The sequence below is a fragment of the Canis lupus genome, chromosome 4, assembly GCF_003254725.2.
Source record: "Canis lupus dingo isolate Sandy chromosome 4, ASM325472v2, whole genome shotgun sequence".
Classification (NCBI taxonomy): Eukaryota; Metazoa; Chordata; class Mammalia; order Carnivora; family Canidae; genus Canis; species Canis lupus.
Genome location: NC_064246.1, coordinates 15,503,069 through 15,519,686, shown reverse-complemented (window position 1 = coordinate 15,519,686; position 16,618 = coordinate 15,503,069). Strand labels below are relative to the sequence as shown.

The following is a 16,618-nucleotide window of genomic DNA, read 5'->3' as shown; positions in this document are numbered from 1 at the left end:
CAAAGATTTGATAAAAATTTCCACTTAAAAGAGATAGTGTATATAATGAACACATAAAATTAGAGTGTCACTTTTCTGCAGCTCTCAGTGAAATACATACTGCATTTCGGCATTGTTCATCCTTGGCTGATATTATCACAGATACAAGACCGTATGTATAAGCTCCTTGATGAAAAACACAGTACCATGTATCAGGTTGTCTTCTCTATGGATTCTGAATTTGATTAAGACTCTAAATTCAGGGAAGCCTGGGTAGCTCAGTGGTTTAGCGCTGCCTTCAGCCCAGGGCACCATCCTGGAGTTCCGGAGGTGGGGCTCCCTGCATGGAGCCTGCTTCTTCTCTGTCTATGTCTCTGCCTCTCTCTCTCTGTGTGTCTCTCATGAATAAATAAATAAAATCTTAAAAAAAAAAAGACTCTAAATTACAACAATTACAGAAAATTACAAGGACAGAGGAATATGTTTAAAAATGCCTCAGGGACATAGTTAGCAAATACTGGTAATTGAAGACTGCATGGGACAAGTGACTTCATTTCTTTAACAAAGAAGTTGTTGGAGGAAAAGAGATAAAAACCTTATAGATAAAAGGAGATGTAAGTTTCATGTCAACCAGTTGCAGTAAGTGTAAGTTATCTTAATTTGAACAAACTGAATAGGAGAAAAGGTCCATGCTGGGAAACTTGAATACTGAGTGATAACAGATAATTTTGGAGAATTATTATTTTTTAGTTGAAACAAGATTGACCATGAGATAAAAATTGTTGGAGCTGGGTAATGGGCACATGGGAATCCATTTTGTTATTGTCTCTACAAAAAAAAAAAAAATTTTTTTTTCAAAATAGCTTTTTATATACAGGCATACCTCAGAGATTCTGTGCAATCAATTCCAGACCACTAAATATAGTAAATATTGCAATAAAGTGAGCTAAATGAATTTTTTGGCTTCCTAGTGCATATAAAAGTTACATTTACACTATACTATAGTCTGTTGTCTAAAATAAGCAATGCACTATGCCTTAATTTCAAAATACTTTGTTGCTGAAAAATGCTAACCATCATCTGAACTTTTAGCTAGTTATAATCTTTTGCTAGTAGAGGGTCTTCCTTGTTGATAGCTGCTGACTGATAAGGTGGTGGTTCCTAAAGGTTGGGTGACTTTGGCAGTTTCTTAAAGTAAGATAATGAAGTTTGCTACATCTATTGACTCTTCCTTTCAAGAAGAATTCTCTAGCATGTGATGTTGTTTGATAACATTTTACTCAGAGTAGAACTTCTTTCACAATTGGAATCAGTCCTCTCAAACCCTGCTGCTACTTTATCAGCTGAATTTATGTGATATTTTGAATCCTTTGTTGTCATTTCAGCAGTCTTCATGACATCTTCACCAGGAGTATTTCCACCTCATGAAACCACTTTCTTTCCTTATCTATAAGAAGCAACTCCTCATTCATTTAGTTCTATCGTGGGATAGCAACAGTTCAGTCCCATCTTCAGTCTCCACTTCTAGCTCTTTTCCTGTTTTCACCACATCTGCAGTTACTTCTGCTGAAGTCTTGAACCCTTCAAAGTCATCCATGAGGGTTGGAATCAACTTCTTCTAAACTTCTGTTAATGTTGATATTTTGACTTCTTCCCACAAATTACAGTTGTTCTTAATGGCATCTAGAATGGTAAATTCTTTTTGGAAGATCTGTTAATTTTGTCCAGATTCACCAGAGGAATCACCATCTGTGACAGGTATAGCCTTATGAAAATGTATTTCTTAAGTAATAAGACTTGACAGTCAAAATGACTCCCTGATGCATGGGCTACAGAATGGATATTATGCTAACAGGTTAGAAAACAACATTAATCTTGTACATCTCCATTAAAGCTCTTGGATGACCACAGGTGCATTGTCAATGAGTAATATTTTAAAAGGAAAATTTTTTCTGAGCTTTAAGTCTCAACTGGGGACTTTAAAATAACAGTAAACCATGTTGTAAACAGATATGCTGTTGTCCAGGCTTTGTTGTCCCATTCGTAGAGCACAGGCAGAAGAGATTTAACATAATTCTTAAGGACCCTGGGATTTTCATAATGTTGAGAATTGGCTTCAATTCAGTTACTAGCTGCATTAGCGCCTAACAAAAGAATCAGCCTATCTTGAAAGGTTTGAAGCCAGGCATTGACTTCTCCTCTCTAGCTATGAGTCTTAGATGGCATATTTACCAATAGAAGGCTATTTTGCCACCATTGAAAATCTTTTGTTTAATGTAGCCATCTTCATTATCTTAGCTAGATCTTCTGGAAAACTTTGCATATTCTTCTAGATAAGTTCTTACTGCTTTCTTCACCTTGTACTTACATGTTTTGAAGGGGGCTTTTTTCCCTTAAGCCTCATGGACCAACCTCTGCTAGCTTCAAACTTCTCTTGTGCAGCTTCCTCACCTCTCCCAGTCTTAATTAGAATTGAAGAGAGTTAGGGCCCTGCTCTGGATTAGGTTTGGGCTTCAGGGAATGTTGTATCTGGTTTGGTCTTATATTCAAACTACTAAAACTTTTATATCAGCAATTAAGGGTGTTTTTGCTTTGTTACTATTCATGTGTTCACTGGAGTATCACTTTTAATTTCCTTCAGGGACTTTTCCTTCACATTCACAACTTGGCTAACTGTTTGGCACAAGAAGTCTAGCTTTTGGCCTATCCTGGCTTTTGGCATGCCTTTCCTAGCTAAGCTTAATCACTTTAAGCTTTTGATTTTGAGTGCGAGGTGAGTGACATATTTTCATTTGAACACTTAGAGGCTGTTGGAGGGTTATTAATTGACCTAATTTCAATATTATTGTGTCTTGAAATAGGGAGACCTGAGGAGAGAGAGAGAGAGAGACCGGAAAAATGGCTGGTTGGTGGAGCATTCAGAACCTACGCAACAGTTATCAGTTATGTTCTCTGTCTTACGTGATGTGATTTGTGTTGCCCCAAAACTATTAATGCTCCTAACATCAAAGATCACTTATCGCAGATCACCTAACAAATATATAAAATGAAAAAATTGGAAATATTGCAAGAATTACCAAAATGTGACAGAGATGTGAAGTGAGCAAATCCAGTTGGAAAAATGCCATCAATAGACTTGATCCACTCAGGGTTGCCACAGAACTTCACTTTGTTTTTTTTGTTTTTATTTTTGCTTTTGTTTTTAAAGGCAGCATCTGTGAAGTATATAAAATAAAGTATGCCTGTATATACAAAATAAGAGGCATTAATCTAGCATACTAAGTAGTTGAAGAATTATTTGTGAATTTATATTTGTAGCTTTTACCATAGAGTAGCAAAGAGCAATAGATTAAAAGGTGATATCAGTAAATAATAGTGATTTTCATTTGAAGGACTTTGTTGTGGTAATTTATTATATTCTGGAATTACAGTTGACCTAATAAGAATTAAGAGATCAAGGCAATTTTTGTTAACAAGGTTTGATAGAACGAAAAATTCATTTCATAAATTTGCCGGAAAAAAATGGGTACATTTAAATCCAGTCTTGTAAAATCTTTCTTTTACTAAAAATAGAAATATTGTGAAATGGAAATATAGTATGCATACCGGCTGTTCCTCCCTCACAACTCCCCAGTCCTAGGAGGAGTCCTGAGGTGTAGCAGAAATATGCTTAATGCTCTGTGCTCCAGTGCCCCCTTGTGCCTATTATGAAAAGACACCATTAGTTTCTACTGGAAAAATTGGAATATACATTCTAAGATCTCTCTGGAAACAAAACAGTTGCAAGCTTATAGATAGGGTTCCATATTCTAAACTTTCTGGGCCCAAGAATTATGTCCTTTTGATTTCGGGATATGCTTTTCTATTAATGCTTTCTCTTTCCACAGACGCTGCCTCATTAACAGTTATATGGCATTTGAGAAGTATGTATTATATATTTAGTCTTAGTTTTCAGTGTTTTTTTTTTTTTCAGTATTTTTATATATCTTTCCTTACCCTTACCTCTGTTTCCACATTTGCCTTTTAAAAGCAGAAAAAGGGAAAGATGGAAGTGGATATATCAGAGGACTCACTAAGATGGGTTTTTCCTTCCTCTTTCAAGGAGAAAGAATCCTGGGATCAACCTGTGTCATGATAATGTGGTATAATTGTAGAAATTTTTGGCCTGCCAGCATATTAGGAGATAGCCTACATTTGAAGTTGCCATCTCAATCTTCTATCCTTTACCCCTAAAGGCATATAAGACCTTACAGTATAATCCCAAAGTATAATACTATTACATCATTGCCTTTAAGAGAAGAGAGTAGCTTGTTTTTGTTTTGTTTTGTTTTAGTTTTTGTATGTTTTTTAAAGATTTATTTATTAGAGACAGAGACAGAGACACAGGCAGTGGGAGAAGCAGGCTCCATGCGGGGAGCCCGATGCGAGACTCGTTCCCAGGACCCCAGGATCATGCCCTGGGCTGAAGGCCGCGCTAAACCGCTAGGCCACTCGGGCTACCTGCTTGTTTTTTTTTTTTATGATGCTCATTTGTCTTTGATTTTCAGTTAAATTGTCTACTTACAGCTTGTAGTTTTTTAATTAGAGTAAAACTTGCCTTTTCTTTAGTTAGCAGTTTTGAGTTAGGATAAATGCATAGTAATGTGACTATTACCCCAAACAATATACCGAACAGTTCCATTACTTTGCCACAAAATTTCCTTTTGCTATCACTTTGTTGTAGTTAAACCTTTAAATCCCCTCCACTCTTCTTAACCTTGCACAACTCATAATTCTCAATCATTCTTATTTTGCTTTCACAGAATGTCATACGAATAGAATTATACAACAGGTAGCCTTTTGAATCAGGTTCCTTTCAGTTATCTAAAAGCATTTGAGGAATCTCTGGGTGGCTCAGCGGTTTAGTGCCTGCCTTTGGCCCAGGACGCGATCCTGGAGCCCCGGGATCGAGTCCCGCGTTGGGCTCCTGGCATGGAGCCTGCTTCTCCCTCCTCCTGTGTCTCTGCCTCTCTCTCTCTCTGTGTATCTATCATAAATAAATAAATAAATCTAAAAAAAAAGCATTTGAGATTCATCCATATTATTGCATGCATTTGTTCCTTTTTATTGCTGAGAAGTATTTCATTATTTAGATGTACCATAGTTTGTTTATCCATTCCCAATTTTTGTTGTTCCTGGCTTTTGTCTTTTAAAAATAAAACTGCTATATACATTCATATTCGGATTCTTGTGTAAATATAAGTTTTCATTTCATGTGACCGAAATTTAAGCCACTCTGTTAGATATAAAATGGTATCTCATTGTAGTTTTTTTTATTGGCATTTCTCTAATAACTAATGATTTTGAGTATCTTTTTCATGTGTTTATTTGACATAGCTTGTTAGTATCTTCTTTGGTGAAGGATCTGTTCAGATCTTGTCTCATGTTTTTTTATTGGTTTTCTTTTTGTTGGATTTGGAAGTTCTTTATATATTCTGAATACGAGTCTTTTTTCAAATGTTTTTTTTTTTCATCTTCTTAAAATCTTAAAAATTTTAAAATTTTGGTTACATCTGATTAATTTTGTCACATTTTTTCTTTTATGTTTTGTGCTTCTAAAGTCCTTTTGAAGAATTTTTTGCCTAACCCTAACTTGTGAAGATTTTATTCTTCAAAATGTTTTACCTTTAAAAAAAAAAAGTTTTACCTTTTAAGTATAAGTCTGGGACTGTTTGGGTCTAATTTTTGCATAGAATATGAAGAATGGATTGAAGTTCTGGTTGGGTTTTTTATTTGGAATATGAATGTGTAATTATCCCAGCATCATTTGTTGAAAAGAATATCTCCTTTGAATTACATATGTTCATTTGTCAAAAGTCACTTACTGGTTTTGTATGGATTCTGTTTCTGGACTTCATTCTCTTGTACTGATTTGTGTGTCTATGTATTTGGCAATACCATACTCTATTACTCTAGCTTTATACTGAATATTGAAACCAACCAGTGTAAGTCCTCCACCTTTCTGTTGTTCTTCAACATTGTTTGGGCTCTTCTGTTCTCTTCCCTTCCCATGTAAATTTTAGAGTCTGCAAAAAATCTACAGGAATTTTGTTGGAATTGCTTTGAATCTATAGCTCAATTTAGGGAAGAATTTATTTTTATTATTATTTTTTAAAGATTCATTTATTTATGATAGAGAGAGAGGCGCAGAGACACAGGCAGAGGGAGAAGCAGGCTCCATGCCGGGAGCCCGACACAGGACTTGATCCCGGGACTCCAGGATTGCGCCCTGGGCCAAAGGCAGGCGCCAAACCGCTGAGCCACCCAGAGATCCCCGAATTTATTTTTTAATATTGAGTCTTTAAATTAATGAACAGTGTATCTGTCCATATATTGGGAACCTTTGGTTTCTTTTATTAGTGTTTTAACAATTCTCACATACACATTCTAGTATTTTGATAGATTTCTCTGTATGTTGTCTATTTTTTCTTATCTTTAAATCCTACCAACTATTTTAATTAGGACCAGGAGTGTGCATGCTCTTCCCACACAAGACTTCCCACCTCTCTCTGGTACTTTGATTGTTGGGCTCTGGTTCTTCATCTTAGCTTCAGTCAGAGGTCATTCTTCATTGAACTAGATTATTGGCTCACCCTAATAGAATCTTTTATATATTTTGTACTTCTTTTAGGGATATAGGTATATTTAGTCAGAATATTCATATAGCCTCAAAAGTGCAGATTGTTTGGGGATTTTTTTTGAGATAAGGGATATTCTTCATGTATTTTTCTCATATTTTTCAACTCATACTTTAATCTGCAAGAGAGAACTAACCTTTATAGTTGAAGGAAGATTAAGGCTTTAAATGGTAACCATGTTATCATGGCTCAAAAAACATGACTCCAAAAGAGTTATAATAATGAATTCAGTTCCCTACCACTTGAGACCAAGCCAATTTTGTTTTTCATTCCTTATTTTCTAAATTGGATCAGTACCATTAACTGACATAATTTAGTTGAGAATATACAAACGATTTCAATATAGACTACTAAATACATTGGTAGATGTGTAAGTGCATTGCAAGATGATAGAAAAAGAGACTTCTGGCTTAGTTCAAGTGATAGAATATTGTTTTTGAGAAGCAGACTTCTGAAATGCTTTTTAAAGCAAGGAAGTTCAGAAACCTGATAAAGGACTATGTAAGGTTCAGGTGAGTTGAAAAAGAGGTATGATTGCAAGTACTGAGTGGTATCCTTAATCAGTATTTGCTGAATGAATGAATGGTTGGTAGACATTGAAAATGGAATACTCAAGGTCAATGTGAAATGAGGGACAGAAGGAAATAATAGATTTTTTTTAAAAAGATTTTATTTTTTTATTCATGAGAGAGGCAGAGACATAAAGAGAGGGAGGGAGAAGCAGGCTCCCTGCCTGCTGCCGGACTCAATCCCTGGACTCTGGGATCATGCTCTTAGCCAAAGGCCTACACTCAACCACTGAGCGACCCAGGCATCCTAGAAATAATAGATTGTTAAAGATTTCTGTTGGGGCACCTGGGTGGCTCACTGGTTAAGTGCCCAACTCTTGATTTCAGCTCAGGTCATGATCTCAGGTTGTGAGATCAGTCCCATGTTGGGCTCTGCGCTGGACATGGAGCCTGCTTAAGATTCTCTCTCTCCCTGTCCCTCTCCCCCTCCCTCTCTAAAATAAAAGAAAAAGAAAAGATTTCTGATATGGAGTAGTTCTGGAAGATGACAAGGTCTGGAGAGATGGAGTATAAACGAGGTAAAAATTCACTGTGGTTGAGAAATTTAGAAAACTTGGAGGCTAAGTTATGGTATTAAAACTGAATAACTTAATAAAGGTGAACATTCATTGTCTCTTTTTAAAACAATATTTCATCATCTCTTTATTTGATCCCTTTAACTGCTACTGATTGTAAAAGAATTTCTCAATGAAGACATCTTTGATACAGTTAAATAATTTGAGTACCAAAAAAATGGAAGTAGTTGATCACATCCCTTTCTGTGGCTCTATTCTGTCATTTGTAAGGATTAGGATATATTTGTGGGAAGATTCCATAAATCGTCTATTCTGTTTCTTTCTTTTTTCTTTTTTTTAAAAGATTTTATTTATTCATGAGAGGCACAGAGAGAAAGAGAGGCAGAGGGAGAAGCAGGCTCCATGTAGGGAGTGTGACATGGGACTTGATCCCAAGTCTCCAGAATCACACCCCTGGCTGAAGGCGGCGCTAAACCGCTGAGCCACCGGGGCTGCCCTGTCCTGTTTCAAAATAATCCTGACGTGCAAAATCGCCTGAATTGTAAGGCCAAAACATTTATGACTTTCAAGTAGATTCTAGGCATTATTTTTAAATATTAGTAAGTTAAAAAAAATGAAAAAGGCCATCAGAATAAATACCTTTTTATTCCATTCAGAATTCTATTAGTACTTAATTAAATACTACTAATATATTATTAAAAGGTAATCAAATGGTCTTTAATACTTCTATACTCTCAGCCAACTACAGTATTCAGTATCCAAATTTTTTTTTTTTTTTTTTTTAATTTATGACAGTCACAGAGAGAGAGAGAGAGGCAGAGACACAGGCAGAGGGAGAAGCAGGCTCCATGCACTGGGAGCCCGACGTGGGATTCGATCCCAGGTCTCCAGGATCGCGCCCTGGGCCAAAGGCAGGTGCCAAACCGCTGCACCACCCAGGGATCCCAGTATCCAGATTTTTATTTGGAGAGTTATACATGGCTTTTCCTACCAACCTGAGGTCTGAAGACAGTGCCAGCATAAAGTATTATAGAAATATTGGGGAACAAAATTTCAGCCACCAAGTTCTTGAGACTTCAGTAGCACTTAAGCATTTAAGTCATCAAATATTATAATTAAAACTGGGGCAGCCCAGGTGGCTCAGCATTTTAGCACTGCCTTCAGCCCAGGGCATGATCCTGGAGACCTGGGATCGAGTCCCATGTCGGGCTCCCTGCATGGAGCCTGCTTCTCCCTCTGCCTGTGTCTCTGCCTCTCTTTCTCTCTGTTTCTCATCAATAAATAAATTTAAAAAAATAATTAAAACTAACATTCTTTATTGTACTAGAATATATGCTGTCTGAATAAAGACACATACTAAGGTTGAGCACCCATTTGAGGTGTAGGTATTTTATTTTTTCTATTTTTCTAAGAAACTTGAGATTCCAACTCTCTCTCTCTCTCTCTCTCTGTCTCTCTCTCTCTCTTTTTTTTTTCTCTCTCTTTTTTAATTGAAAATGGGCCTACCATTTTTGTCAAGCATTTCAGACCATTCATTCCTATCACATGCTTTGCTGATTTTCTACTTGTTCAGGGATAATAGGTGTGACTACAAAGGGCCCATTGCAAAGCCATTGTTATATGTTTCACCCATATATGCTATGTACCAAGACGCAATTATCACACAATTATCACAGGTCCTTGGTGCTTAGCTAGGGAAGATCATGTGGACTTTCTGACACCTCACTTTCTTTGATCTTCAGTTGAATCTGAAACCATTCAAATTTCCTGCGCTTCCAAATTGTCTTTCACATGTTTTTGGGAATAGAGAGTGTGTGTGTGTGTGTGTGTGTGTGTGTGTGTGTGTGTATTGTGTAAACAGAGAGTATAACCTATGGAAGAAAGATCAAAATGTGGAGGACACCTTTGCTTACTTGACCTAGCTTTCGATTCTCTACCTATTATGGCTAGAAAATCCATTGCTGGATCTGTATTAAAATGTAAAGACAATTTATTGTACTTTTGGAGCCTTCCATACTAACTTTTGGCTTCAAGAACAAGGCAATAAATTTATAATTCTCCCTCTTTCCCCATCAAGAGTACTGAGGCTATAGTTAGGTTTTATTATGAATAATGTTGAATCTTAATGGTTTATCTGTACCTTGCATCCCCTGGATTCTTCAAGGATGTTGTATTAGTTCCTTATTGCATGTAGTTGTGCATTATGAAAGGCACTGAACTGCATAGAGTCCCTGCTCTGAAGTTATTTTCCATCCTCAGTTCTTTCTCTTAATGTATGAACTGATTATATACCTTCTTGTGACACTAAAATCTGATTTTGACACAAGTAACTTGCTTTCTGATTATTTTAAATGAACGTATTACATGCAATATCAGCCCATTTTCAAAAAAATAGTAAACTGTATTTTTAAAAAATAATAGCCTTTATTTTTTTAGAATGGTTTTAAGTTCACAGCAGAATTGAGTGGAAAGTACAGTTTCTGTATACCTCATCATGCTTAAACCCCTTACAGTTTTCCCTAATTATTAACTTCTTACAACTGATGAGACAATATTTATGTGTTGTTATTAACTAAAGTCCATAATTTACATTACAGTTCACTCTTTGTGTTGTATAATTCTATGGGTTTTGACAAATGTGTCATTGATCAGCCATTATAGTATCATATACAGTGTTATATTGTCCAAAAAAATGCCCTGTGTTCCAAATATATGCCCTCATCCACCAGCAAACAATTGACAGCTATTGATCTTTTTGTTGTCCCTTTAATTATGCCTTTTGCAGAACTTCATATGGTTGGATTCATATAGCATATTGCCTTTTCAGAATAACTTCTTTAACTTAGCAGTTTGTATTCTTATGCATTCAGGTCTTCATGGCTTGATAGTCTTGAGAATCCATTTCTTTCTATTGCTGAGTAATATTTATTGTATGAATGTATCACAACTTGTTTATTCACCTGTTGAAAGACATTATTCTAGAATCTGTAAGTATTATGGCAGATATTTTACTTTCCTGGTTGTGAATTTCTTAAAGCTCAACCTGTAATGGAAACTATACTTTCAAATTCTGTATCTAGTGTAATTGAATGGTATGTATTATAATATGCACATTCATTTTTTAAAGTAAAATGTGAGCAGATATATTTCACAAATAAATTTTTAAGTCTGTTATCTTTTACTAAGTATAAGTTTTTCCTTAGAAACAATGTTTTAAACATTGCTTATGTTCTCTAGACAACCAGCATAAAATACATTGATCCCACAGAATAAGTGAAGTATAATACTAAAACTACATGTTGTAATATAATTGTAAAATATTATTCACTATTTTATTCTTATACACCTATAATGTTTCATTGGAATTATATATTCTAACTTAAATGGATGATTTCAGGAATACTTCTTTTCCTGTCATTCCTCTCCTCTCCTTGTCTATCTTCTTTTAAGAAGGAAGGAACAAAGTCTCTTGTAGCTAGGACAGAAATATCTAAAAGGAATGACTGGATCCAAAGTCAGTAGCAATAATAGTTATAGAAAAGATTTGTCGGTTGGGTGATTGAAAGTACATTTTCAAAACTGTGGAGCTCTAGCACTGAGTTTAAGAGGCTAATAAGCAACTGCTAGGGAAAGGAAATCAAAAGCTAATACATACTTAGAAGATGATTGATATTCATATTGTCTCCTAAGATTTCCAACCTACTTTAAAAATTACTCCTAGGAATTGGAATTATATATACGTTTATGGGAGCTTCTGTATTTGACCTCTTTTCTATAAAAACATTATACTTAGTATAATCTCTAATTATGCCTCAAAAGATTAAAACCAGAATTTTGAGGCTTTTTCTAAATAAATTATGTTGGATATATATTAACAAGCATTTGTAATACACAGGACTTTGCGTTTAACTTGGATTTTTCTTCCTTATATTTTTCAATTGCTGTCCCTCTCCTTTAAACTCTCTAGTTACATCCTTGTATCTTCAGACTTGTAAACTATTCTTAGGTACCCTTTTTTTCTTAATCTATAGGGGCACCTGGGTGGCTCAACAGTTGAGTGTCTGCTTTGGCTCAGGGCGTGATCCTGGGATCCAGTTCCACATTGGGCTCCCAGTGGGAAGCCTGTTTCTTTCTCTGCCTTTGTCTCTGCCTCTCGCTGTGTTTCTCGTGAATAAATAAAATCTTAACCAATAGAAAAGCTTTCTTCATTGATTTACTCCCAAGCTTTAAAAGCATTCTCAGAATTTGAGTTCCTGGAAGGCTTTTTCCTTCTTGTTTGATCAAGCTGTTTCTCTCTTTCACTTTTTCAAATGTCCAGAAATTACTGTTCTGTCAGGCAACCTGATGTTAAAAAACTGAACTGATGGTTTTCCTCCTCCTGAGCTATTCAGCAGTTCTTAGGTTTTTCAGTGTGCTACTAAAAAAACAGAGAACTAAACTAGGTGTTTTCATTTGTGTATCATTATTGACATAATTGTCTAAAAGCTATTAAGTTGCTTAACTTTCCTATGCCTTATTTTTCTTTTCTGTAAAACCTTGCCAGGGGACACCTTGGTGGCTCAGCGGTTAAGCCCATCTGCCTTTGGCTCAGGGCATGATCCTGGAGTCCCGGGATGAGTCTGGCATCGCGCTCACCGCATGGAGCCTGCTTCCCCTCTGCCTGTGTCTCTGCCTCTCTCCCTCTGTGTCTCTCATGAATAAGTAAATACAATCTTTAAAAAACCAAACAAAAACCAAAAACCTTGCCAAACACAGTGTAAATGCTCAAATTTTAATTGCTGCTGTTATTATGGACCCAATATTTCAGGTTATGAAATCCTAACCCCCATTGTGATGTATCTGGGAAGGGTGTTTTGGGGGAGATTATTGTCCCTGCTGAGTGGAGAACCCAACATGGGGTTCAGCTTCACTACCCGAAGATCATGACTTGAGCTGAAACCAAGAGTCAGGCACTTATAGGACTGTGCTATCCAGGCATCCCTTACAGTCTGTCTTTTGAGATAAGTGTGCTTTATTTTTTAGAGAAGGAGGTAAACTAACAATCTGTCATATTATATTTTTAATTTGGTAATCTGATTTTTTAAATGTATGAACTTTAGGCCGTGGTTAAAGATTCTGGTTATCAAAGCATAGGTCAGTATTTATGTCTTCAGTAAAAAAGTTTTGGACTTTACTATGTTATATTCTAAACCCCATAAATTTAATATTACATTTAAAGTTTAGTTTTGACAGATTTTATTATTTAAGGGCAAGAGTGAGCGAGCTGTGAGCTGGGGGATAGGGGCATAGAGAGAGGAAAAGAGAGAATCCAGAGCAGACTGTGCTGAGCACAGAGCCCAACATGGGCTCTATCTCAGGACCCTGAAATCACAATCTGAGCTAAAATCAAGAGTCAGACACTTAACCCATCCAATCAACCAGGCGCTTACACTCCCACATTTAGAATTTTTTCAGTATTTGGGCAGAGATGACCAAGTTTTAAGCTCCCCACCCCATTGGTTATCACAAAATTATTATTTTTATTTATTTTTTTTTTTTTTTAACAAAATTATTTTTTAAAAAAGATTTTGTTTATTCATGAGAGGCACAGAGAGGGGGGAGGGGCGGAGACACAGGCAGAGGGAAAACTAGTCGTCAGGCTCGGAGCCTGACGTGGGACAGGATCCTGGGTCTCCAGGATCAGGCCCCGGACTGAAGGTGGCGCTAAACCGCTGAGCCACCGGGGCTGCCCTCACAAAATTATTTATATAGATTTATATAGATAGGTAAATCTTGTGGAAAAACTAGTCCATTCCCCCCACCCCACCAATACTGCTATTTTTATAGAGAAATATTCTATTAGGTATCTCATAATAGGAGATTTTATGGACATATATATTGGGGAAGATCTCATGGTATAAACTCTCTTAATCACAGTAAACATTGGTATCATTAAAAACCTTGAGAAGACCTCCGATAAAGTTAGACATTTGTAACTTATTAGTTTATGATTGTTCATAACTTATTTGGCTTCCCTAATGCTTATTTATATATAAAGAAATGACAATTCTATAATGTATAGTTTGAGGAATGTTAATATAGTCTAATGTTTTATTTTTAACACAAAAAGTTCTTTAGAGGCTAAATAGTTTTAGCCCATGGTTCCTTGTTGGTTTTGACAGAACCAAACCTAGGAGCTCTTCACCGTTCTCCACATGACATCATGCAGATCACTCTTACTTTTAGAGTGCTTTTAGATAAATTTGTTTTTATCACTTGATTTTACAGTGGCAATAATTATGTAATTTTAATTTTCTTTATAAATATCAGTGAAAATAGTATATTGTGAGAGAATATAAGTTTTCTTAGTTACTAGTCACTGTTTTATTTCATAGTTCTAGGAAAATAAGGGATTCTCCTAGGAGCTTTCAAACATTTTTTGATAATTATTAATGAATTTTAACTCCAAAAACATCCATCATACTAAGCTGAAATATTTTTTTCAAATTGGTATATTAGTATATTTTTATATAGCTGATATTTTTACTATTCCCATATTATTTTTCCCCAATTAACTGTATAACATTTGCAGACAAAGATTGTGACTTCTTGAGAAGTCCTAAAATAAAGTGACAGGGCCAAAATTATAATTTAGACAAAAATAATTATTCTTAGCTTTAATATGCTATTATTTTGGTATGTGTAAGTTGAATGTAGGTGTCCAAGTGACTAGTATCCATTTGCCACTTTCAAGCAATCAAGCTGTGTACAAGAAAAAAATACATTCTCCACATAGACGGTAATTGTGTCTGAAGAGTTTATTTTTTTAAGATTTTATTTTTATTTGAGAGAATGAGCAGGAGTTGGGAGAGAAGCAGAGGAAGAGGGAGAAGCAGATTCCCCGCTGAGCACATAAAAGCCAGTTGTGGGGCTTGGTGCAGGGCTTGATCATAGGACCCAGAGATCGTGACCTGAGCTGGAAGTCAGATACTTAACCAACTGAGCCACTAAGGTGCCCTATGTTTGAGGAGTTTAAAGGTTAGGTTAATTTTAATGGGTCACTTAACAGAAACTGCATCGTGTGATAGTCTTATACTTCTTTTATGTTGCTAATGGTTCCTCTGGCAGTCTGACAGGACCCAGTGCCTGCTCTTAGGCATATATAAAACAGAATTGGTGCATGTTGAGACCTGTTGTAAAAGACATGTATTAAAAGAAATATGTGAGGTTTTTAATTACCTAGAGACCAGTTCTTCGAAATCACTGTTTTGTATCTTGGGCTAACAAAAGTATTTACCACATGTTCACTATGAAATTATTAATTATTTTTAATGGTTATTTTGCTGAGCTTTTTTCTCACATATTCACTCTTTATGGTAATCACACTATCCATAGCCGTTAACTCTTGATCTAATATCTCTCATTTCTGAATTCCCACTGTTCATAATGATAGGCTCTAATATGCAATCAGAAGTGTTTATTGAGTGAAATTTTCTTTTTTCCTACAGAATTTTGAATGTAGTGATTAATTCGTAAATGAAGCAACTATTTTCATGTTGAATTTAAGACCTTTTCTCCTTTTTTAAAAATTTTTTTGCAAATTAGTCATTTATTTATACTTGTATATGTTTTACATGGTGCTGGGTAGTCAAAAACATTTGCTGAGCACTTTAGTTAGGCACCATGCCAGACACTAGATATGCAAAAAATAAAAAACAAAAAAAAAAAAACAAGACGAAGGCATACTAATTATTGCCCTCAAGGATCTTGTATCCTTAGTTACTAAGGGGGAAATAGAAGGACCCAGTAGAGGTTAATGAGGTGGGAGTCCATATAAAGTAATATAAAATTAAACAGCCAGGTAAGTGTGTGTGTGTGTGTGTGTGTGTGTGTATAGTGTTTTTGTCAGGTTTGCAGATAGATGGAAGGAAACTATGCCTCAAACCTCACCTCACATACATACTAGTACATCATAAGGCTAGATTAGTTACTCATTCAGTTAGCCAATATACAAAATCTTAACCTGTATTGGTATAGATAATCCAATTTGGGCACTAAGCATCCCTGCATATTCTTGCTAGATACACCAAACATGGAAAACCCTGACCACTCTTTACCTGGGCCATTTCCCAGAGTTGTGTTTGTAGTGAGCAACAGTGGAGATTGAAGTAATAACTTCCTCCAAATAGCAGGCTTGTTCTATTATAAAAGCCCCCCCGCCTTCCTTCCCCCCACCTCCGGGGTGGGGGGGCAAGATCAGTGTTCCTCTCCTATGACAACTCTATGTGCACAAGTGTTCATCTTTGGGCTATTGGCATCCTTTTCATGGGTCTTGGGAGGCATGAGGCCAGCACAAACAATAAACTTTTACTTTGCTTTAATGTAACCTTTGCTCTAAGTAATAAAGTCCTAGGAGTCTCGTGTCTTTTGCCAGAATCCATGAAACAGTAACAGGCTAGCTTATTTTAGTGTCTATCTATCTTATCTATTGACATTCAAACCCTTCACTGGTTTGATAATGTGAAGGTAAGTTGGCTATATAGCAAAGGAAAAGAATTTCATTTCCTTTGTTCCCAGGGTCCTAGTAGATTTCTAAAACTGTCAGTGACACTGTCCATGCCAGATAAACCATGAGTTTAGAAAGTTCACTTCATGCTGGAAACTTTAATTTTATTATCAAGGACTTTGCATTTGGAAGAATTTAATTGCATTAATGCCCTTTAGGGTAGGGAAATGTTTAAAACCTTGGCTTCTTAGGTTCTTGACTGAAATGTTTTGTCACTAAGACCACATATTATTGTCCATGAGGGGAAAGCAAAGATAGCACTTAGGTTTTCATGAGCATTTTCTATTACAGATTTTATTTACTTATTCATGAGAGACACAGAGAGAGGCAGAG

The 16,618-nt window shown here is 35.9% G+C and overlaps 1 protein-coding gene across 5 annotated transcripts in view; it reads left to right on the top strand.

Annotated features, from left to right (window-relative positions):
- Positions 1 to 16,618, top strand: part of JMJD1C (jumonji domain containing 1C) — a 330,895-nt gene that overhangs the window by 124,759 nt on the left and 189,518 nt on the right. Inside the window, exon 1 of one of the 5 annotated variants that reach the window (XM_049108974.1) lies at positions 2,702 to 3,902. The exons of the other annotated variants lie outside the window; for them this stretch is intronic. The gene's annotated coding sequence lies outside the window, so the exon portion shown is untranslated. Of the gene's footprint in view, positions 1 to 2,701; positions 3,903 to 16,618 lie in introns of those variants that run through there. 5 annotated transcript variants of the gene reach the window in all.